Source organism: Ranitomeya imitator, chromosome 1, assembly GCF_032444005.1.
Source record: "Ranitomeya imitator isolate aRanImi1 chromosome 1, aRanImi1.pri, whole genome shotgun sequence".
Classification (NCBI taxonomy): Eukaryota; Metazoa; Chordata; class Amphibia; order Anura; family Dendrobatidae; genus Ranitomeya; species Ranitomeya imitator.
This window is the reverse complement of record NC_091282.1, coordinates 673,334,852-673,359,446: the sequence shown is the minus strand read 5'-3', so window position 1 is coordinate 673,359,446 and position 24,595 is coordinate 673,334,852.

Genomic DNA, 24,595 nt, shown 5'->3' with positions numbered 1-24,595 from the left:
GAGGCACCCTGGAGTTGGCTAACTCGACCGCCCCACGACGGGGCAAGCATAGGCGTCTCAGTGAAGTTGACACAACCCGGAAACAGCTGACGGTGCTGAAACCAGGCTTGGCACGAGGGAGTACCTGTGACAAGAACACTGCCGAGAACCAGCTGGCGGTGCTGGAACTCGGATGCGTTGCCCCAGTGTGCAAGAGCCAATGGCACGACCGAGGACCAGCTGACGGTGCTGGAACCCGGTTACTAAGCTGTAGGTGCCCGCGCTTAAAAGCACTACCAAGGACCGCCTGGCGTTGGCGGAACTCGGATACCCAGGAGGAGGCACCTTAGCCAAAGGCTCGGCCCGGAACCAGCTGACGGTGCTGGAACCAGGTGGTGGACCCCAAGGCCCACAGGAGAGGAGAGAACAGCTAGGCCGCGAGGCAGCCGCAGTTACCGAACCCCAACAGTCCTACAGGGGGAGCTGGGCCTACTGGCACTACAGAACCAGCCTTGACTACCAGTTCACGCAGCCCACATAGGAAGCTCCTAAACTGGAGGCACCCTGGAGTTGGCTAACTCGACCGCCCCACGACGGGGCAAGCATAGGCGTCTCAGTGAAGTTGACACAACCCGGAAACAGCTGACGGTGCTGAAACCAGGCTTGGCACGAGGGAGTACCTGTGACAAGAACACTGCCGAGAACCAGCTGGCGGTGCTGGAACCCGGATGCGTTGCCCCAGTGTGCAAGAGCCAATGGCACGACCGAGGACCAGCTGACGGTGCTGGAACCCGGTTACTAAGCTGTAGGTGCCCGCGCTTAAAAGCACTACCAAGGACCGCCTGGCGTTGGCGGAACTCGGATACCCAGGAGGAGGCACTTTAGCCAAAGGCTCGGCCCGGAACCAGCTGACGGTGCTGGAACCAGGTGGTGGACCCCAAGGCCCACAGGAGAGGAGAGAACAGCTAGGCCGCGAGGCAGCCGCAGTTACCGAACCCCAACAGTCCTACAGGGGGAGCTGGGCCTACTGGCACTACAGAACCAGCCTTGACTACCAGTTCACGCAGCCCACATAGGAAGCTCCTAAACTGGAGGCACCCTGGAGTTGGCTAACTCGACCGCCCCACGACGGGGCAAGCATAGGCGTCTCAGTGAAGTTGACACAACCCGGAAACAGCTGACGGTGCTGAAACCAGGCTTGGCACGAGGGAGTACCTGTGACAAGAACACTGCCGAGAACCAGCTGGCGGTGCTGGAACCCGGATGCGTTGCCCCAGTGTGCAAGAGCCAATGGCACGACCGAGGACCAGCTGACGGTGCTGGAACCCGGTTACTAAGCTGTAGGTGCCCGCGCTTAAAAGCACTACCAAGGACCGCCTGGCGTTGGCGGAACTCGGATACCCAGGAGGAGGCACCTTAGCCAAAGGCTCGGCCCGGAACCAGCTGACGGTGCTGGAACCAGGTGGTGGACCCCAAGGCCCACAGGAGAGGAGAGAACAGCTAGGCCGCGAGGCAGCCGCAGTTACCGAACCCCAACAGTCCTACAGGGGGAGCTGGGCCTACTGGCACTACAGAACCAGCCTTGACTACCAGTTCACGCAGCCCACATAGGAAGCTCCTAAACTGGAGGCACCCTGGAGTTGGCTAACTCGACCGCCCCACGACGGGGCAAGCATAGGCGTCTCAGTGAAGTTGACACAACCCGGAAACAGCTGACGGTGCTGAAACCAGGCTTGGCACGAGGGAGTACCTGTGACAAGAACACTGCCGAGAACCAGCTGGCGGTGCTGGAACCCGGATGCGTTGCCTTGCCTATTAAAGATTGTCTTCCTAGAGCCCCAACTAGTGGTGTTGGAGCAAAGGGTAAGCAGGGGGAGATGAGTGTAGGCCGAAGCCTGCACTGGAGGCAGCTTTGTGTCTGCGTTGCGTTTGCAGGACACTTTGCCGGCTACACACTGGGGGAACAGCTGGCGTTGCTGAACCCCACTAACACAATGGCGTGTGTTTTTATCTGTGCAGCTAGCACTTGCGGGCAAAAACTTGCGATGTTAGAGCCCGTGTTGAAGCAGGAGGAGGAGGAGAGGAGCAGAGTGTAGGCCGAAGCCTAGTTGAACCAATTTCAAAGGAAACCTTTAACCCCCCCCTCAGGTGTTACAAAGTACAAGAGACACACCTTGTGCAGTATTAATGCTGCACAAGTGAAAGGTTGCTCTATTAATTTGTCTACTTGCACACGCTGAATGAAAGACATACACAATTTACCCCATTCTACAGTAAAACTGTAGTGGATGCGTGACTTGGTTTTTTGATGAGACGCAGCACAGGTGTCCAAAATAACGCCTTGGTGCTTGGCGCAGCTTCCTGAGCGTTGTTATTTGCTGTACAGGAGTCTGCGCTCTTGTGTTATCCCTTGGCAATGCCCTGTTAGCGCTGCCCATCTTATGACCTCATTTCATGTTGGCCGGTGCGGTTAACGATGGCCATAAATCCCAGACCCACAGTGTCTTTTCATAAAGCCACACTGCGGTGCTGGGATTCGTGGCCTTGAGCAGTAAATATTTTGGCCGCTCACACACGTCCTTACACCTGCTTCAGACTGGGCGGCCTCTGCTGATCCCTTCTCGCATGCCGCGGCCATGAGGCTGCACAGTCTGAAGAAGGCGGAAGGAGATGAGTTAAGACAGGCGAAGATATGCACTGCTCGTGCCCATCAATCACACCCTCGCAGTCAAAATAATTAAGACAACGAGGAGCATTTTATTCAGGCAGGGCGGACGAACAGGCGCAAGTAGCCAACCAATGATGTCAGAAGACGGGAAGCGCTACCAAGGGGGGTGCTGCGTATCATTAGAAAGGAAAGTCACACCTCAGGGACAGTGGAATGGTCTCAAAGAGACACATTTTGTACGTGTTGAGTTCCACGTGGGCAAGGAGAAAACGTCAGCCACCTTGTACAAATGCAGCAGTACTGCTGTACAAGGTGGCTGTTATACATAGAAACACCTGGGGGTGGTGGCCAGGCTCCCTTCAATTTCAGTTCATGTGCCTGCGTGGCGTTTGCAGGTCACGTTGCAAGCTACACAGCAGGGGAACAGCTGGCGTTGCTGAACCCCACTGACACATTGACTGGTGTTTTTCTCTGTGCAGCTAGCATGTCCGGGCAGAAACTGGCGTTGTTTGAGCCCAGGGTCAGCAGGAGGAGGAGAGGAGCAAAGTGTAGGCCGAAGCCTGCACTGGTGGCAGCTTTTGTTCTGTTGTGCCAGCGTGGCTTGTGCTGGACACGTTGCCGACTACACAGCAGGGGAACAGCTGGCGGTGCTGAACCCCACTAACACATTGGCTGGTGTTTTTCTCTGTGCAGCTAGCATTTCCGGGCAAAAACTAGCGGTGTTTGAGCCCAGGGTCAGCAGGAGGAGTAGAGGAGCAGAGTGTAGGCCGAAGCCTAGTTGAACCAATTTCAAAGGTTACCTTTAACCCCCCCCTCAGGTGTTGCAAGGTACAAGAGCCACACCTTGAACAGCATTAATGATGCACAAGTCAAAGGTTGCTCTATTTAATTTTGCTCCTTGCACACGCTGAATTAAACACGTACACTATTTAGCCCATTATACTGTCAAACAGTTGTGGAGGCGTGACTTGTCTTTTTAACGAGACGCAGCACAGGTGTCAAAATTTGCACCTAGGTACTGGGCGCAGATTCCTGAGCGTTGTTATTTGCTGTACAGGAGTCTGCGCTCTTGTGTTATCCCTTGGCAATACCCTGTTAGTGCAGGCCGTCTCATGACCTCATTTCATGTTGGCCGGTGCGGTTAACGATGGCCATAAATCCCAGACCCACAGTGGCTTTTCCTAAAGTCACACTGCGGTGCTGGGATTCGTGGCCTTGTGCAGTAAATATGTTCGCCGCTCACACATGTCCTTACACCTGCTTCAGACTGGGCGGCCTCAGCTGATCCCTTATCGCATGCCGCGGCCATGAGGCCGCACAGTCAGAAGAAGGCGGAAGGAGGGGAGTGAAAACAGGGGAACATATGCACTGCTCGTGCCCATCAATCACACCCTCGCAGTCAAAATATATGAGACAACGGGGGGCGTTGTGTCGGGCAGGGGGGACGCACAGGCACAGCCAGCCAACCAATGATGTCAGGAGACGGGCAGCGCTAACAATGGGGGTGCTGCGTGTCATTACAAAGGAAAGTCACACCTCAGGGACATTGTAATGGTCTCTAATGAGACACATTTTGTACGTGTTGAGTTCCACGTGGGCAAGGAGAAAAAGTCAGCCACCTCGTACAAATGCAGCAGTACTGCTGTACAAGGTGGCTGATATACATAGAAACACCTGTGGGTGGGGGGCAGGCTCCCTTCAATTTCAGTTCATGTGCCTGCGTGGCGTTTGCAGGTCACGTTGCAAGCTACACAGCAGGGGAACAGCTGGCGTTGCTGAACCCCACTAACACATTGGCTGGTGTTTTTCTCTGTGCAGCTAGCATGTCCGGGCAGAAACTGGCGTTGTTTGAGCCCAGGGTCAGCAGGAGGAGGAGAGGAGCAAAGTGTAGGCCGAAGCCTGCACTGGTGGCAGCTTTTGGTCGGTTGTGCCAGCGTGGCTTGTGCTGGACACGATGCCGGCTACACAGCGGGGGAACAGCAGGCGGTGCTGAACCCCACTAACACATTGGCTGGTGTTTTTCTCTGTGCAGCTAGCATGTCCGGGCAGAAACTGGCGTTGTTTGAGCCCAGGGTCAGCAGGAGGAGGAGAGGAGCAAAGTGTAGGCCGAAGCCTGCACTGGTGGCAGCTTTTGGTCGGTTGTGCCAGCGTGGCTTGTGCTGGACACGTTGCCGACTACACAGCAGGGGAACAGCTGGCGGTGCTGAACCCCACTAACACATTGGCTGGTGTTTTTCTCTGTGCAGCTAGCATTTCCGGGCAAAAACTAGCGGTGTTTGAGCCCAGGGTCAGCAGGAGGAGTAGAGGAGCAGAGTGTAGGCCGAAGCCTAGTTGAACCAATTTCAAAGGTTACCTTTAACCCCCCCCTCAGGTGTTGCAAGGTACAAGAGCCACACCTTGAACAGCATTAATGATGCACAAGTCAAAGGTTGCTCTATTTAATTTTGCTCCTTGCACACGCTGAATTAAACACGTACACTATTTAGCCCATTATACTGTCAAACAGTTGTGGAGGCGTGACTTGTCTTTTTAACGAGACGCAGCACAGGTGTCAAAATTTGCACCTAGGTACTGGGCGCAGATTCCTGAGCGTTGTTATTTGCTGTACAGGAGTCTGCGCTCTTGTGTTATCCCTTGGCAATACCCTGTTAGTGCAGGCCGTCTCATGACCTCATTTCATGTTGGCCGGTGCGGTTAACGATGGCCATAAATCCCAGACCCACAGTGGCTTTTCCTAAAGTCACACTGCGGTGCTGGGATTCGTGGCCTTGTGCAGTAAATATGTTCGCCGCTCACACATGTCCTTACACCTGCTTCAGACTGGGCGGCCTCAGCTGATCCCTTATCGCATGCCGCGGCCATGAGGCCGCACAGTCAGAAGAAGGCGGAAGGAGGGGAGTGAAAACAGGGGAACATATGCACTGCTCGTGCCCATCAATCACACCCTCGCAGTCAAAATATATGAGACAACGGGGGGCGTTGTGTCGGGCAGGGGGGACGCACAGGCACAGCCAGCCAACCAATGATGTCAGGAGACGGGCAGCGCTAACAATGGGGGTGCTGCGTGTCATTACAAAGGAAAGTCACACCTCAGGGACATTGTAATGGTCTCTAATGAGACACATTTTGTACGTGTTGAGTTCCACGTGGGCAAGGAGAAAAAGTCAGCCACCTCGTACAAATGCAGCAGTACTGCTGTACAAGGTGGCTGATATACATAGAAACACCTGTGGGTGGGGGGCAGGCTCCCTTCAATTTCAGTTCATGTGCCTGCGTGGCGTTTGCAGGTCACGTTGCAAGCTACACAGCAGGGGAACAGCTGGCGTTGCTGAACCCCACTAACACATTGGCTGGTGTTTTTCTCTGTGCAGCTAGCATGTCCGGGCAGAAACTGGCGTTGTTTGAGCCCAGGGTCAGCAGGAGGAGGAGAGGAGCAAAGTGTAGGCCGAAGCCTGCACTGGTGGCAGCTTTTGGTCGGTTGTGCCAGCGTGGCTTGTGCTGGACACGATGCCGGCTACACAGCGGGGGAACAGCAGGCGGTGCTGAACCCCACTAACACATTGGCTGGTGTTTTTCTCTGTGCAGCTAGCATGTCCGGGCAGAAACTGGCGTTGTTTGAGCCCAGGGTCAGCAGGAGGAGGAGAGGAGCAAAGTGTAGGCCGAAGCCTGCACTGGTGGCAGCTTTTGGTCGGTTGTGCCAGCGTGGCTTGTGCTGGACACGTTGCCGACTACACAGCAGGGGAACAGCTGGCGGTGCTGAACCCCACTAACACATTGGCTGGTGTTTTTCTCTGTGCAGCTAGCATTTCCGGGCAAAAACTAGCGGTGTTTGAGCCCAGGGTCAGCAGGAGGAGTAGAGGAGCAGAGTGTAGGCCGAAGCCTAGTTGAACCAATTTCAAAGGTTACCTTTAACCCCCCCCTCAGGTGTTGCAAGGTACAAGAGCCACACCTTGAACAGCATTAATGATGCACAAGTCAAAGGTTGCTCTATTTAATTTTGCTCCTTGCACACGCTGAATTAAACACGTACACTATTTAGCCCATTATACTGTCAAACAGTTGTGGAGGCGTGACTTGTCTTTTTAACGAGACGCAGCACAGGTGTCAAAATTTGCACCTAGGTACTGGGCGCAGATTCCTGAGCGTTGTTATTTGCTGTACAGGAGTCTGCGCTCTTGTGTTATCCCTTGGCAATACCCTGTTAGTGCAGGCCGTCTCATGACCTCATTTCATGTTGGCCGGTGCGGTTAACGATGGCCATAAATCCCAGACCCACAGTGGCTTTTCCTAAAGTCACACTGCGGTGCTGGTATTCGTGGCCTTGTGCAGTAAATATGTTCGCCGCTCACACATGTCCTTACACCTGCTTCAGACTGGGCGGCCTCAGCTGATCCCTTATCGCATGCCGCGGCCATGAGGCCGCACAGTCAGAAGAAGGCGGAAGGAGGGGAGTGAAAACAGGGGAACATATGCACTGCTCGTGCCCATCAATCACACCCTCGCAGTCAAAATATATGAGACAACGGGGGGCGTTGTGTCGGGCAGGGGGGACGCACAGGCACAGCCAGCCAACCAATGATGTCAGGAGACGGGCAGCGCTAACAATGGGGGTGCTGCGTGTCATTACAAAGGAAAGTCACACCTCAGGGACATTGTAATGGTCTCTAATGAGACACATTTTGTACGTGTTGAGTTCCACGTGGGCAAGGAGAAAAAGTCAGCCACCTCGTACAAATGCAGCAGTACTGCTGTACAAGGTGGCTGATATACATAGAAACACCTGTGGGTGGGGGGCAGGCTCCCTTCAATTTCAGTTCATGTGCCTGCGTGGCGTTTGCAGGTCACGTTGCAAGCTACACAGCAGGGGAACAGCTGGCGTTGCTGAACCCCACTAACACATTGGCTGGTGTTTTTCTCTGTGCAGCTAGCATGTCCGGGCAGAAACTGGCGTTGTTTGAGCCCAGGGTCAGCAGGAGGAGGAGAGGAGCAAAGTGTAGGCCGAAGCCTGCACTGGTGGCAGCTTTTGGTCGGTTGTGCCAGCGTGGCTTGTGCTGGACACGATGCCGGCTACACAGCGGGGGAACAGCAGGCGGTGCTGAACCCCACTAACACATTGGCTGGTGTTTTTCTCTGTGCAGCTAGCATGTCCGGGCAGAAACTGGCGTTGTTTGAGCCCAGGGTCAGCAGGAGGAGGAGAGGAGCAAAGTGTAGGCCGAAGCCTGCACTGGTGGCAGCTTTTGGTCGGTTGTGCCAGCGTGGCTTGTGCTGGACACGTTGCCGACTACACAGCAGGGGAACAGCTGGCGGTGCTGAACCCCACTAACACATTGGCTGGTGTTTTTCTCTGTGCAGCTAGCATTTCCGGGCAAAAACTAGCGGTGTTTGAGCCCAGGGTCAGCAGGAGGAGTAGAGGAGCAGAGTGTAGGCCGAAGCCTAGTTGAACCAATTTCAAAGGTTACCTTTAACCCCCCCCTCAGGTGTTGCAAGGTACAAGAGCCACACCTTGAACAGCATTAATGATGCACAAGTCAAAGGTTGCTCTATTTAATTTTGCTCCTTGCACACGCTGAATTAAACACGTACACTATTTAGCCCATTATACTGTCAAACAGTTGTGGAGGCGTGACTTGTCTTTTTAACGAGACGCAGCACAGGTGTCAAAATTTGCACCTAGGTACTGGGCGCAGATTCCTGAGCGTTGTTATTTGCTGTACAGGAGTCTGCGCTATTGTGATCCCTTGGCCATGCGCTGTGAGCGCTTCCTGTCTTCTGACCTCATTTCATGTCGGCCGTTGCGGTTAGCGATGGACATGAATCCCAGACCCACAGTGTGTTTTTAAAAAATCACACTGCGGTGCTGGGATTCGTGCCCTGGTGCACTAAATATGTTTGCCGCTCACACATGTCCTTACACCTGCTTCAGACTGGGCGGCCTCATCTGATCCCTTATCGCCTGCCGCGGCCATGAGGACACCCAGTCTGAAGAAGGCGGAAGGAGATGAGTGAACACAGGCAAACATATGCACTGCACATGCCCATCAATCACACCCTCGCTGTCCAAAAAAATAAGACACCGAGGGCCGTTGTTTCGAGCAGGGGAGATGCACAGGCGCAGCCAGCTAACCAATGATGTCAAAAGACGGGCAGCGCTAACAAGGGTGGTGCTGCGTGTCATTACAAAGGAAAGTCACACCTCAGGGACATTGTAATGGTCTCTAATGAGACACATTTTGTACGTGTTGAGTTCCACGTGGGCAAGGAGAAAAAGTCAGCCACCTCGTACAAATGCAGCAGTACTGCTGTACAAGGTGGCTGATATACATAGAAACACCTGTGGGTGGGGGGCAGGCTCCCTTCAATTTCAGTTCATGTGCCTGCGTGGCGTTTGCAGGTCACGTTGCAAGCTACACAGCAGGGGAACAGCTGGCGTTGCTGAACCCCACTGACACATTGACTGGTGTTTTTCTCTGTGCAGATTGCATGTCCGGGCAAAAACTAGCGGTGTTAGAGCCCAGGGTCAGCAGGAGGAGGAGGAGAGGAGCAAAGTGTAGGCCGAAGCCTGCACTGGTGGCAGCTTTTGGTCGGTTGTGCCAGCGTGGCTTGTGCTGGACACGATGCCGGCTACACAGCGGGGGAACAGCAGGCGGTGCTGAACCCCACTAACACATTGGCTGGTGTTTTTCTCTGTGCAGCTAGCATGTCCGGGCAGAAACTGGCGTTGTTTGAGCCCAGGGTCAGCAGGAGGAGGAGAGGAGCAAAGTGTAGGCCGAAGCCTGCACTGGTGGCAGCTTTTGGTCGGTTGTGCCAGCGTGGCTTGTGCTGGACACGTTGCCGACTACACAGCAGGGGAACAGCTGGCGGTGCTGAACCCCACTAACACATTGGCTGGTGTTTTTCTCTGTGCAGCTAGCATTTCCGGGCAAAAACTAGCGGTGTTTGAGCCCAGGGTCAGCAGGAGGAGTAGAGGAGCAGAGTGTAGGCCGAAGCCTAGTTGAACCAATTTCAAAGGTTACCTTTAACCCCCCCCTCAGGTGTTGCAAGGTACAAGAGCCACACCTTGTGCAGCATTAATGCTGCACAAGTAAAAGGTTGCTCTATTTGTTTTGCTCCTTGCACACGCTGACTAAAACACGTACACTATTTAGCCCATTATACTGTCAAACAGTTGTGGAGGCGTGACTTGTCTTTTTAACGAGACGCAGCACAGGTGTCAAAATTTGCACCTAGGTACTGGGCGCAGATTCCTGAGCGTTGTTATTTGCTGTACAGGAGTCTGCGCTATTGTGATCCCTTGGCCATGCGCTGTGAGCGCTTCCTGTCTTCTGACCTCATTTCATGTCGGCCGTTGCGGTTAGCGATGGACATGAATCCCAGACCCACAGTGTGTTTTCAAAAAATCACACTGCGTGGCTGGGATTCGTGGCCTTGTGCAGTAAATAGGTTTGCCGCTTACACATGTCCTTACACCTGCTCCAGACTGGGCGGCCTCAGCTGATCCCTTATCGCCTACCACGGCCAGGAGGCCGCACAGTCTGAAGAAGGCGGAAGGAGATGAGTTAAGACAGGCGAACATATGCACTGCTCGTGCCCATAAACCACACCCTCGCTGACAAAATAAATATGACAACGAGGGGCGTTGTTTCTAGCAGGGCGGATGCACAGGCGCAGCCAGCTAACCATGATGACAAAAGACGGGAAACGCTACCAAGGGGGGTGCTGCGTATCATTACAAAGGAAAGTCACACCTCAGGGACAGTGGAATGGTCTCAATGAGACACATTTTGTACGTGTTGAGTTCCACGTGGGCAAGGAGAAAAAGTCAGCCACCTTGTACAAATGCAGCAGTACTGCTGTACTAGGTGGCTGTTATACATAGAAACACCTGGGGGGGTGGGGCCAGGTTCCCTTTTAATTTCAGTTCCTGTGCCTGCATGGCGTTTGCAGGTCACGTTGCCGGCTACACAGCAGGGGAACAGCTGGCGTTGCTGAACCCCACTAACACATTGGCTGGTGTTTTTCTCTGTGCAGCTAGCACTTCCGGGCAAAAACTAGCGGTGTTTGAGCCCAGGGTCAGCAGGAGGAGGAGAGGAGCAGAGTGTAGGCCGAAGCCTGCACTGGTGGCAGCTTTTGTTCTGTTGTGCCAGCGTGGCTTGTGCTGGACACGTTGCCGACTACACAGCAGGGGAACAGCTGGCGGTGCTGAACCCCACTGACACATCACCTAGTGTTTTTTTCTGTGTAGACAACACTTCCAGGTGGCAACTGACAGTGTTGAAACCCAGGGAATCAAAGAGGAGCAGAGTGTAGGCCGAAGCCTGCAGTGGAGCAAGTTGAAAGGGAACCTTTAACCCCCCCCCCCAGGCATTTGTTGCTGAAAGAGCCATCTTGTACAGCAGTAATACTGCACATGGAAAATGGTGGCTCCGAAAATTATGCTCCTTGCAAACGCTGAAGTACACACTCATATAATGTGTCCCCTCACACCGTCAAACCATCCCGGAAGTGGGACTTTCCTTTGTAATGTGACACAGCACAGCCGTCATTCCAACCCCCTTGGTGCCGGGCACCACCTCCTCAACGTTGTTTGGTTCTGTCACGGAGCCCGCACTGTAATGTTATCCCTTGGCCATGCACAGTTAGCGGTGCCCGTCTTCTGACATCATGTAGGTGTCAGGCTGGCAGTGCCTGTGCGTCCAAGCGGCCCGAGATCCAACCTTGCAGTGTCATCTAATGTAGTCCCACTGCGGGCCAGGGATCCATGGGCATGCGCAGTGCATATCATCGCCTCTCACTCACCTCCTTCCTGCTTCTTCAGACTGTGCGGCGTCACGGCCGTGGCATGCTATTAGGGATCAGCTGACGCCGCCTAGTCTGAAGAAGCGTGAAGAAGGGGAGTGAGAGGCTAGTATATGCACTGCGCATGGCCATGGATACCAGGCCCACTGTGGGATCACATTAGACGACACTGCGAGGTGTGATTTCGGGCAGCGTGGACGCACAGGCGCAGCCAGGACGACAACAAATGATGTCAGAGGACGGGCAGCGCAAACTGTGCATGGCCAAGGGATAACATAACAGCGCAGGGTCCATGACGGAATCAAACAACGCTAAGGAGGCAGCGCACGGTGCCAAGGGGGTAGCAATGACGGCTGTGCTGCGTCACATTACAAAGGAAAGTCCCACCTCCAGGACGGTTGGACGGTGTGAGGGGACACATTACATGAGTGTGTAGTTCAGCGTTTGCAAGGAGCATAATTTCAAGAGCGACCTTTCCCTTGTGCAGTATTAGTGCTGCACATGGTGGCTCTTTCAGTAACAAACGCCTAGGGGGGGGGGGGACAGGTCCCCTTACATTTTAGTTGTGCCAGCGTGGCGGTCGCATGACACGTTGCCGGATACACAGCTGGGGATCAGCTGACGTTACTGAACCCCAATAACAGAGGAGCGACTGTTGACTGTGCACACAGCACTTCCAGGCACCAACTGGCGGTGTTAGAGCCCAGGGACAGCAGGAGGAGCAGATTGGAGGTATTGCCGCACACACAGCTGGGGATCAGCTGACGTTACTGAACCCCAATAACAGAGGAGCGACTGTTGACTGTGCACACAGCACTTCCAGGCACCAACTGGCGGTGTTAGAGCCCAGGGACAGCAGGAGGAGCAGATTGGAGGTATTGCCGCACACACAGCTGGGGATCAGCTGACGTTACTGAACCCCAATAACAGAGGAGCGACTGTTGACTGTGCACACAGCACTTCCAGGCACCAACTGGCGGTGTTAGAGCCCAGGGACAGCAGGAGGAGCAGATTGGAGGTATTGCCGCACACACAGCTGGGGATCAGCTGACGTTACTGAACCCCAATAACAGAGGAGCGACTGTTGACTGTGCACACAGCACTTCCAGGCACCAACTGGCGGTGTTAGAGCCCAGGGACAGCAGGAGGAGCAGAGGAACAGAGTGTAGGCCGAAGCCTGATTGGAGCAAGTTGAAAGGAAACCTTTAACCCCCCCCCCCAAGACGTTTGTAGCTGAAAGAGCCATGTTGTGCAGCACTAAGGATGCAAAAGGAAAAGGTTGCTCTTTTAATTATGCTCCTTGCAAACACCGAAGTAAACACTAAAAATGTGTCCCTTTATACCGTTAAACCGTTCCGGAGGTGCGAATTTCCTTCGTAATGGGACACAGCACAGCTGTCATTCCTATCCCCTTGATGCCGTGCGCTGCCTCCTCAGCGTTGTTTTAAGCTGCCACGGAGCCTGCGCTGTTCTGTTAGCCCTTGGCCATGCCCAATTAGCGCTGCCTGTCTTCTGACATAATTTGGTGTCAGGCTGTCAGTGCCTGTGCGTCCACGCTGCTCCAGATCCCACCTCGCAGTCTCATCTAACGTAATCCCACTGCGGGCCTTGGAACCATGGGCATGCACAGTGCATAACCTCGACTCTCACTCCCCTCCTTCCCTCTTCTTCAGACTGTGCGGTGTCACGGCCGTGGCATGCTAGGGATCAGCTGACGGCGCACAGTCTAAAGAAGGCGGAGGGAAATGAGCGAGAGCCCGAGGGGAAGATATGCACTGCGCATGCCCATGGATCCCAGGCCCGCAGTGTGACTCAATCAGAAGACACTGCGAGGCGGGATCTCGGGCACCGCGGCCGCACAGGCGCAGCCAGCCTGACACCAAATTATGTCAGAAGACAGGCAGCGCAAATAGGGCATGCCCAAGGGATAACAGAACAGCGCAGGCTCCGTGACAGCTTAAAACAACGCTGAGGAGGCAGCGCATGGCACCAAGGGGGTAGGAATGACGGCTGTGCTGCGTCACATTACGAAGGAAAGTCCCAGCTCCGGGACGGTATAACGGTATCAGTGAACACATTTTATAAGTGTTAAGTTCTGCGTGTGCAAAGAGCTAAAAAAAAAGAGCTACCTTTTCCTTGTGCAGCATTACTGCTGCACAAGATGGCTCTTTCAGTAACAAACGACGGGGGGGGGGGGGGGGACAGGTTCCCTTACATTTAGGTTGTTGTGCCAGCGTGGCGGTCGCAGGACACATTGCCGGCTACACAGCTGGGGATCAGCTGACGTTACTGAAACCCAATAACACTGGGTCGTATGTTTTTACTGTGCAGCCTGCACTTCTGAGCCGCAACTGGCGGTGTTGGAGCCCAGGAATAGCAGTTCAGGTGGTAGAAAGATGAACACAGCAGGAGACCTGGATGACACCCAATTACTTAATCAGGCAGAGGAGTGGCAAATTCCTGCGAGATCCAGGCCTGGTTCATTTTCAGGAAAGTAAGCCGGTCAACGTTATCGGAGGATAGTCGCATGCGACGGTCTGTTAGTACACCACCTGCGGCACTAAAGACACGTTCCGATAAGACACTAGCCGCAGGGCAAGCCAGCACCTCCAATGCATACTGGCTTAGCTCTGGCCATGTATCCAGCTTAGAGACCCAAAACTTGAACGGGGAAGAGCCGTCTGGGAGTACAGTAAGAGGGCAAGCCATGTAGTCTGTCACCATCTGACGGAACCGTTGCCTCCTGCTGACTGGAGCCGCCGGTGATGGTGTAGACATTTGGGGCGGGCACACAAAAGTGTGCCAGAGTTGTGCCATACTGGGCTTGCCTTGGGCAGAGGCACTGCTTCTGCTCCCTCTTTGGGCAGAGCCTCCCCCACTGCCTCGACGCACTGAGCTGCTTTGTAAAGCACTAGCAGCACTCCTCTCAGTTGGACAGGAGAAGATGATGGAATTCACCAGTGTGTCGTGGTACTCCCGCAATTTACGCTCCCGGGTCAACGCAGGGATGAGGTTTTGGACGTTGTCCCGGTAGCGAGGATCGAGGAGGGTGAACACCCAATAATCAGGCATGTTGAGAATGTGGTCGATGCGGCGGTCGTTTCTCAGGCACTGCAGCATGAAATCCACCATGTGCTGCAGAGTGCCAACCGGCCCAGAAACGCTGTCCCCTGCTTGAGACATGATCTCTGCCCGCTCGTCATCACCCCACCCTCGCTGTACACACTGACCACTGGACAATTGTGTCGCTCCCTCCTCTGGACGGAGCTCTTCCTCCTCCATTGACTCCTCCTCATCCTCCTCACAAATTGGCCCCTGCGTACCCCTTTGTGAGGAACCACGTGGCGCTGACTCTCCAGAAGCTGATGGAAAAGGTGACTCCTCATCCTCCACCTCTTCCACCACATCATCCCTTAACCCTTGCAAAGTTTGCTGAAGCAGGCAGATAAGGGGGACAGTCATGCTGACTAGTGCATCATCTGCACTTGCCATCCGCGTGGAATAATCAAAAGGACGCAAAACCTGGCAGACGTCCTTCATAGTGGCCCACTCTGTGGTTGTGAAGTCTGATCGGCGCTGACTGCGACTTCTTTGCGCCTGATGCAGCTGGTACTCCATAACTGCTTGCTGCTGCTCACACAACCGCTCCAACATATGTAACGTGGAATTCCACCGGGTAGGTAGGTCACATATGATGCGGTGTTCCGGAAGGCGGAATCGGCGCTGCAGAGCAGCAATGCGGGATCTGGCCAAGCTGGAACGCCGCAAGTGAGCACACTCTAGGCGGACCTTGTGCAGCAGGGCATCAAGATCCGGATAGTCCCTCAGAAAACTCTGCACAACCAAATTGAGCACATGTGCCAGACATGGGATGTGAGTGAGGTTGCCAAGGGCCAAAGCTGCCACCAGATTTCGGCCATTGTCACACACTACCATGCCTGGCTGGAGATTCGCTGGCAGTAACCACACATCGCTCTCCTGCTTTATAGCATTCCAGAGCTCCTGCGCTGTGTGGCTTCGATGCCCCAATGAAACTAGTTTCAAGACGGCCTGCTGACGTTTGGCCACGGCTGTGCTCATGTCGGTCATAGGTAAACGTTCACGGGTCCATGTGGGGGTGGACTGTGACGGATCCTGCAGAGAGGAATCAGAAGAACTGGTGTAAGAGGAGGAGTCGATGCGTACAGACTGGATTCCTGCAATCCTTGGAGTGGGCAGGACACGTCCTGCGCCACTCGCACGATCTGTACCTGGCTCAACAACATTAACCCAATGGGCAGTGAGGGAAACATATCGCCCCTGTCCATGCTGACTGGTCCACGCATCGGTGGTGAGGTGGACCTTGCTACTGACGGCGTTCAGTAGCGCATGTTTTATGTTTGCCTCAACATGCCTGTGCAGGGCAGGGACAGCCTGCCTGCTGAAGTAAAAGCGGCTGGGCACCTTGTACTGTGGGACTGCCAATGCCATCAAGTCACGGAAGCTGTCAGTCTCCACCAGCCTGAACGAGAGCATTTCCAGGGACAACAGTTTGGCAATGCCTGCATTCAGAGCCTGTGCTCGGGGGTGGTTGGCCGAGAATGCCCGCCTTTTCTCCCATGCCTGTACTACCGATGGCTGTAGAGTAGACTGGGAGTGTGAGGATGACTGGGAAGGTGGTGCTGTGGGTGGAATTACACAAGGTCTCTGGGAGGAAGCCAAACCAGCTGTGCGTGAGCTGGAGGAAGAGGCAACACGAGCTGAAGAGGTGGTAGCTGCCGCTGTTGGTTGGCCTACATCTTCAGTGTGTTTCTGTAACTCCACCGCGTGCCTGGTCCGCACATGTTTCCACATATTTGTGGTATTGAGGTTGCTGACATTTTTCCCTCTTTTTACTTTATGATGACACAGCTTGCATTTGACAAAACAAATGTCATCTGCAACTGTGTCAAAAAAGGACCAGGCACTGCAAGTCTTGGGAGCGCCCTTTTTGGCTTTGGAAAGAGACAGGCTCCTAACGGGTGCCAAAGTGGAGGCTACAGGCTCCGCAGTCTTCCCCCTCCCTCTCCCTCTTTGGCCCGTAAGAGGAAGCTCTTCCTCTGAGCTGCTCCCACCACCTTCCTGTTCCTCACGCCACGATGGGTCAAGGACCTCATCATCTCCACTACCCTCTGCCACCAACTGCTCCTCCTGGGTAGTCTCAGCAGCACAGTACGCACGAGAAAGCGGCACCTGAGTTTCATCATCAGATGCGTACTGCGCTGTGGTCACCGGAGGCACTGGCCCACCTGCCTCTTCAGAGTCAGAGAGAAAAAGGTGTTGGGCATCACTGCACACTGCCTCTTCTTCCATTTCTCCAATGCTGCTTGGCTGGCCCCCTGTTTCCAAGCCAAGAGATTCAGAGAACAGAAGTAGAGACGGCTCCTGTCCTGGGCTCTCTGACTGCCTGGCCAATTTGGCAGGTGGTGAAGAGACAGATGGCTGCTCTCCAGTGCTCTGTGCCTGAGAGGATGTGGCACTAACTGAAGTCGATGCCGAGGCGTTAGCTGCCATCCACCCGACAACGGCTTCAATTTGGTCATCACGCAGCAGCGGTGCACGGCGCTCTCCGACAAAGCTGCGCATGAAGGACTGTTCCCTGCTGAAACTGAGTGACGACGAGTCACCGGCGCCCGCAGCAGGCACAGAATCACCACGTCCTCTCCCTGCTCCTCTCCCTGCTCCGCGCCCACGCCCACGTGCCTTACTCCCTGCCCTCTTCATCTTGGTTGACAGATAAAGATAAGCAGAAAAGTACTAAGGCCTTAGTGTGCTTATTCCTGTAATGCTCCTCCTAACAGGTGTAAGAAACACTAATGTTGTAAATTGTGGACTAAACTTTATTATTTTTCAAATGTGGCCTACACAAGTGTAAGTTGTGTTTGGTGAACTTAACCTTTTTTTTGGTGCAGATCGGGCTACAGAGCTAGTTTAAATCACACGGAGACCGTGCAGACAGCCGTAAACGGCGCTGCAAGGCCAAGAAACCCTCCTCTCGGTTATCCTATATAGTGTTTTTCCACTATTTAGCTGGATACGAGTGGAAAGACACTAATAGGAATTTTTTTTTTCAAATTTTAAACTGGCTGCACTATTTGAAAAAAAGGAAATTGTTTTTCAAGGTATGAGGCAGTAACGCACCCTGAGCTGAATCCAACCGGCTATGGCTGCACACAGACTACAGGGCGAGCTGCGCTCACACAGAGACCGTGCAGACAGCCGTAAACGGCGCTGCAAGGCCAAAAAACCCTCCTCTAGGTTATCCTATATAGTGTTTTTCCACTATTTAGCTGGATACGAGTGGAAAGACACTAATAGGAATTTTTTTTTTCAAATTTTAAACAGGCTGCACTATTTGAAAAAAAGGAAAATTTTTCTCAAGGTATGAGCCAGTAACGAACCCTGAGCTGAATCCAACCGGCTATGGCTGCACACAGACTACAGGGCGAGCTGGGCTCACACGGAGACCGTGCAGACAGCCGTAAACGGCGCTGCAAGGCCAAAAAACCCTCCTCTCGGTTATCCTATATAGTGTTTTTCCACTATTTAGCTGGATACGAGTGGAAAGACACTAATAGGAATTTTTTTTTTCAGATTTTAAACAGGCTGCACTATTTGAAAAAAAGGAAAATTTTTCTCAAGGTATGAGCCAGTAACGAACCCTGAGCTGAATCCAACCGGCTATGGCTGCACACAGACTACAGGGCGAGCTGGGCTCACACGGAGACCGTGCAGACAGCCGTAAACGGCGCTGCAAGGCCAAAAAACCCTCCTCTCGGTTATCCTATATAGTGTTTTTCCACTATTTAGCTGGATACGAGTGGAAAGACACTAATAGGAATTTTTTTTTTCAAATTTTAAACAGGCTGCACTATTTGAAAAAAAGGAAAATTTTTCTCAAGGTATGAGCCAGTAACGAACCCTGAGCTGAATCCAACCGGCTATGGCTGCACACAGACTACAGGGCGAGCTGGGCTCACACGGAGACCGTGCAGACAGCCGTAAACGGCGCTGCAAGGCCCAAAAACCCCCCTCTAGGTTATCCTATGTAGTGTTTTTCCACAATAGAGCTGGAGACTGGTGGAAAAACACTAATAGGAAATTTGAGAAAAAATGTGCAGCAGGCTGCACTAAGAGCAAAAAAGAACAACTGTGTGAGGCAGTGTGAACCCCCCCTGAGCTGAATACAACCGGGTATATGGCTGCACACAGACTACAGAGTGAGCTGCACACACACACACACACAGAGACCTTGCAGAACGCTGTTAAAACAGCGCTGCAAGGCAAGAGCAAGGTGAACAGTGAAGAACACACAGCGTTTTGCTAAATTAGCCTTTGGAAAGGAAAATAAAGCAATTAGCTAGCTCGACTGGCCCTCAGTTAGAACACAGCGTCCTGTCCCTAACTGAAATCACAGCAGAGTGAGCGCAAAATGGCGGCAGCGCTTTTTTATAGTGCAGAGTGACATCATTTCAGCAGCCAATCCCAGCCTTGCCAGTACTTACATGCCCACCATGCTAAACAGGATGTGCCCACACTTTCATTCATTCCTCATTGGCTGCTGCGTTCAATTTGAATTCTGGGAACTTCCGATTCCGGTATCCGATACGCGGGAAGTATCGGAATTCAGTATCGGAATTCCGATACCGCAAATATCGGCCGATACCCGATACTTGCGGTATCGGAATGCTCAACACTATTTATCATTGTTTGCCTGATGTGATATTCTACCATTCCCTTACCTTTATATGTCCCACTATACATTTTAGATTTTCCTGGTATATATGTAGACTTGCAGAGATCGGGATGTCGTCATGGACAGGAGCAGGGCCGGTGTCAGCACCCAGCGCACCCGGGCAAGTGCCGGGGCCCTGGCAAGAGAGGGGGGCCCACTCACACTGTCATAGATACAGCTTTTGCCGGCACAAGCATCTTCTCACTCACTCAGTGCAGCCAGGCAGGCAGTTAGCAGGCACATAGGGGTTAAGAGAACGCAGCCAGCCGTGGCTTTGTGGGTGGAGAGAGCACGTTCTCCTGCTCTGCTCTCCACCCCTGGCTGGCTGCAGTGCATTGCTGAACTTATCAGGCAGATTCCGGAGGAGCTCCAACCAGCGCCTGAGTGAGTGCAATGGTATCCCTGTATTCTGGGGTTCTGGGTGGATGCAGGTTGCAGGCTGCACCCCACCAGCTCCTCCTCTCTCCTCCTCCAGACATCACCCACATTTTTAGGCAGCGAGACAGACAGCAGCAGACTGAGCCACATGTCCAACTGCAACCACTGCTGATTAGCCCATGGCATGCCAGTCCTGCATGCCGCGCCCGAACCTGCATCAGTGGGGTTGGAAGAAGCTTAACCCCTTCCCATCTTTATGAAGGATATTGCTGAACCTTAAAGATAACAATCTGACCTGCATAAATGGGGTTAACCAGATGCCAAGAGGAAAGGGAGCTGCTGCCATGGATAAAACAGAGCTGTGGGCTGTACGTTGGGGCCCTGTGGCCCCAGGCTGGTGACTGGAGGGACTCTGCCCAGTGCTGGCTGGCTCCTGAATATATACACTGCACAGTACCACTCCTCCTGTCCTGTATATATACACTGCACAGTACCACTCCTCCTGTCCTGTATATATACACTGCACAGTACCACTCCTCCTGTCCTGTATATATACACCGCACAGTACCACTCCTCCTGTCCTGTATATATACACTGCACAGCACCACTCCTCCTGTCCTGTATATATACACTGCACAGTACCACTCCTCCTGTCCTGTATATATACACTTCACAGTACCACTCCTCCTGTCCTGTATATACACACTGCACAGTACCACTCCTCCTGTCCTGTATATATACACTGCACAGTACCACTCCTCCTGTCCTGTATATATGCACTGCACAGTACCACTCCTCCTGTCCTGTATATATACACTGCACAGTACCACTCTTCCTGTCCTGTATATATACACTGCATAGTACCACTCCTCCTGTCCTGTACATACACACTGCACAGTACCACTCCACCTGTCCTGTATATATGCACTGCACAGTACCACTCCTCCTGTCCTGTATATATACACTGCACAGTACCACTCCTCCTGTCCTGTATATATACACTGCACAGTACCACTTCTCCTGTCCTGTATATATACACTGCACAGTACCACTCCTCCTGTCCTGTATATATACACTGCACAGTACCACTCCTCCTGTCCTGTATACATACACTGCACAATACCACTCCTCCTGTCCTGTATACTGGGTGTAATTCTCAGTATCTGTATTATTCTGTATATATACACTGCACAGTACCACTCCTCCTGTCCTGTATATATACACTGCACAGTACCACTCCTCCTGTCCTGTATACATACACTGCACAATACCACTCCTCCTGTCCTGTATTTATATACACTGCACAGTACCACTCCTCCTGTCCTGTATATATACACTGCACAGTACCACTCCTCCTGTCCTGTATATATACACTGCACAGTACCACTCCTCCTGTCCTGTATATATACACTGCACAGTACCACTCCTCCTGTCCTGTATACATACACTGCACAATACCACTCCTCCTGTCCTGTATTTATATACACTGCACAATACCACTCCTCCTGTCCTGTATATATACACTGCACAGTACCACTCCTCCTGTCCTGTATACATACACTGCACAATACCACTCCTCCTGTCCTGTATATATACACTGCACAGTACTGCTCCTCCTGTCCTGTATTTATATACACTGCACAATACCACTCCTCCTGTCCTGTATTTATATACACTGCACAGTACCACTCCTCCTGTCCTGTATATATACACTGCACAGTACCACTCCTCCTGTCCTGTATTTATATACACTGCACAGTACCACTCCTCCTGTCCTGTATATATACACTGCACAGTACCACTCCTCCTGTCCTGTATATATACACTGCACAGTACCACTCCTCCTGTCCTGTATACATACACTGCACAATACCACTCCTCCTGTCCTGTATATATACACTGCACAGTACTGCTCCTCCTGTCCTGTATTTATATACACTGCACAGTACCACTCCTCCTGTCCTGTATTTATATACACTGCACAGTACCACTCCTCCTGTCCTGTATATATACACTGCACAGTACCACTCCTCCTGTCCTGTATACATACACTGCACAATACCACTCCTCCTGTCCTGTATTTATATACACTGCACAATACCACTCCTCCTGTCCTGTATTTATATACACTGCACAGTACCGCTCCTCCTGTCCTGTATACATACACTGCACAATACCACTCCTCCTGTCCTGTATATATACACTGCACAATACCACTCCTCCTGTCCTGTATTTATATACACTGCACAGTACCACTCCTCCTGTCCTGTATATATACACTGCACAGTACCATTCCTCCTGTCCTGTATATATACACTGCACAGTACCACTCCTCCTGTCCTGTATACATACACTGCACAATACCACTCCTCCTGTCCTGTATTTATATACACTGCACAGTACCACTCCTCCTGTCCTGTATATATACACTGCACAGTACCACTCCTCCTGTCCTGTATACATACACTGCACAATACCACTCCTCCTGTCCTGTATATATACACTGCACAGTACTGCTCCTCCTGTCCTGTATTTATATACACTGCACAGTACCACTCCTCCTGTCCTGTATTTATATACACTGCACAGTACCACTCCTCCTGTCCTGTATATATACACTGCACAGTACCACTCCTCCTGTCCTGTATACATACACTGCACAATACCACTCCTCCTGTCCTGTATTTATATACACTGCACAATACCACTCCTCCTGTCCTGTATTTATATACACTGCACAGTACCGCTCCTCCTGTCCTGTATACATACACTGCACAATACCACTCCTCCTGTCCTGTATATATACACTGCACAATACCACTCCTCCTGTCCTGTATTTATATACACTGCACAATACCACTCCTCCTGTCCTGTATATATACACTGCACAGTACCACTCCTCCTGTCCTGTATATATACACTGCACAGTACCATTCCTCCTGTCCTGTATATATACACTGCACAGTACCACTCCTCCTGTCCTGTATACATACACTGCACAATACCACTCCTCCTGTCCTGTATTTATATACACTGCACAGTACCACTCCTCCTGTCCTGTATATATACACTGCACAGTACCACTCCTCCTGTCCTGTATATATACACTGCACAGTACCACTCCTCCTGTCCTGTATACATACACTGCACAATACCACTCCTCCTGTCCTGTATTTATATACACTGCACAGTACCACTCCTCCTGTCCTGTATATATACACTGCACAGTACCACTCCTCCTGTCCTGTATATATACACTGCACAGTACCACTCTTCCTGTCCTGTATATATACACTGCACAGTACCACTCCTCCTGTCCTGTATATATACACTGCACAGTACCATTCCTCCTGTCCTGTATATATACACTGCACAGTACCACTCCTCCTGTCCTGTATACATACACTGCACAATACCACTCCTCCTGTCCTGTATTTATATACACTGCACAGTACCACTCCTCCTGTCCTGTATATATACACTGCACAGTACCACTCCTCCTGTCCTGTATATATACACTGCACAGTACCACTCCTCCTGTCCTGTATATATACACTGCACAGTACCACTCCTCCTGTCCTGTATACATACACTGCACAATACCACTCCTCCTGTCCTGTATATATACACTGCACAGTACTGCTCCTCCTGTCCTGTATTTATATACACTGCACAGTACCACTCCTCCTGTCCTGTATTTATATACACTGCACAGTACCACTCCTCCTGTCCTGTATATATACACTGCACAGTACCACTCCTCCTGTCCTGTATACATACACTGCACAATACCACTCCTCCTGTCCTGTATTTATATACACTGCACAATACCACTCCTCCTGTCCTGTATTTATATACACTGCACAGTACCGCTCCTCCTGTCCTGTATACATACACTGCACAATACCACTCCTCCTGTCCTGTATATATACACTGCACAATACCACTCCTCCTGTCCTGCATATACACTGCACAGTACCACTCCTCCTGTCCTGTATATATACACTGCACAGTACCACTCCTCCTGTCCTGTATATATACACTGCACAGTACCACTCCTCCTGTCCTGTATACATACACTGCACAATACCACTCCTCCTGTCCTGTATTTATATACACTGCACAATACCACTCCTCCTGTCCTGTATTTATATACACTGCACAGTACCGCTCCTCCTGTCCTGTATATATACACTGCACAGTACCACTTCTCCTGTCCTGTATACTGGGTGTAATTCTCAGTATCTGTATTATTCTGTATATATACACTGCACAGTACCACTCCTCCTGTCCTGTATACTGGGTGTAATTCTCAGTATCTGTATTATTCTGTATATATACACTGCACAGTACCACTCCTCCTGTCCTGTATTTATATACACTGCACAGTACCACTCCTCCTGTCCTGTATATATACACTGCACAGTACCACTCCTCCTGTCCTGTATATATACACTGCACAGTACCACTCCTCCTGTCCTGTATATATACACTGCACAGTACCACTCCTCCTGTCCTGTATATATACACTGCACAGTACCACTCCTCCTGTCCTGTATACATACACTGCACAATACCACTCCTCCTGTCCTGTATATATACACTGCACAGTACTGCTCCTCCTGTCCTGTATTTATATACACTGCACAGTACCACTCCTCCTGTCCTGTATTTATATACACTGCACAGTACCACTCCTCCTGTCCTGTATATATACACTGCACAGTACCACTCCTCCTGTCCTGTATACATACACTGCACAATACCACTCCTCCTGTCCTGTATTTATATACACTGCACAATACCACTCCTCCTGTCCTGTATTTATATACACTGCACAGTACCGCTCCTCCTGTCCTGTATACATACACTGCACAATACCACTCCTCCTGTCCTGTATATATACACTGCACAATACCACTCCTCCTGTCCTGTATATACACTGCACAGTACCACTCCTCCTGTCCTGTATATATACACTGCACAGTACCACTCCTCCTGTCCTGTATATATACACTGCA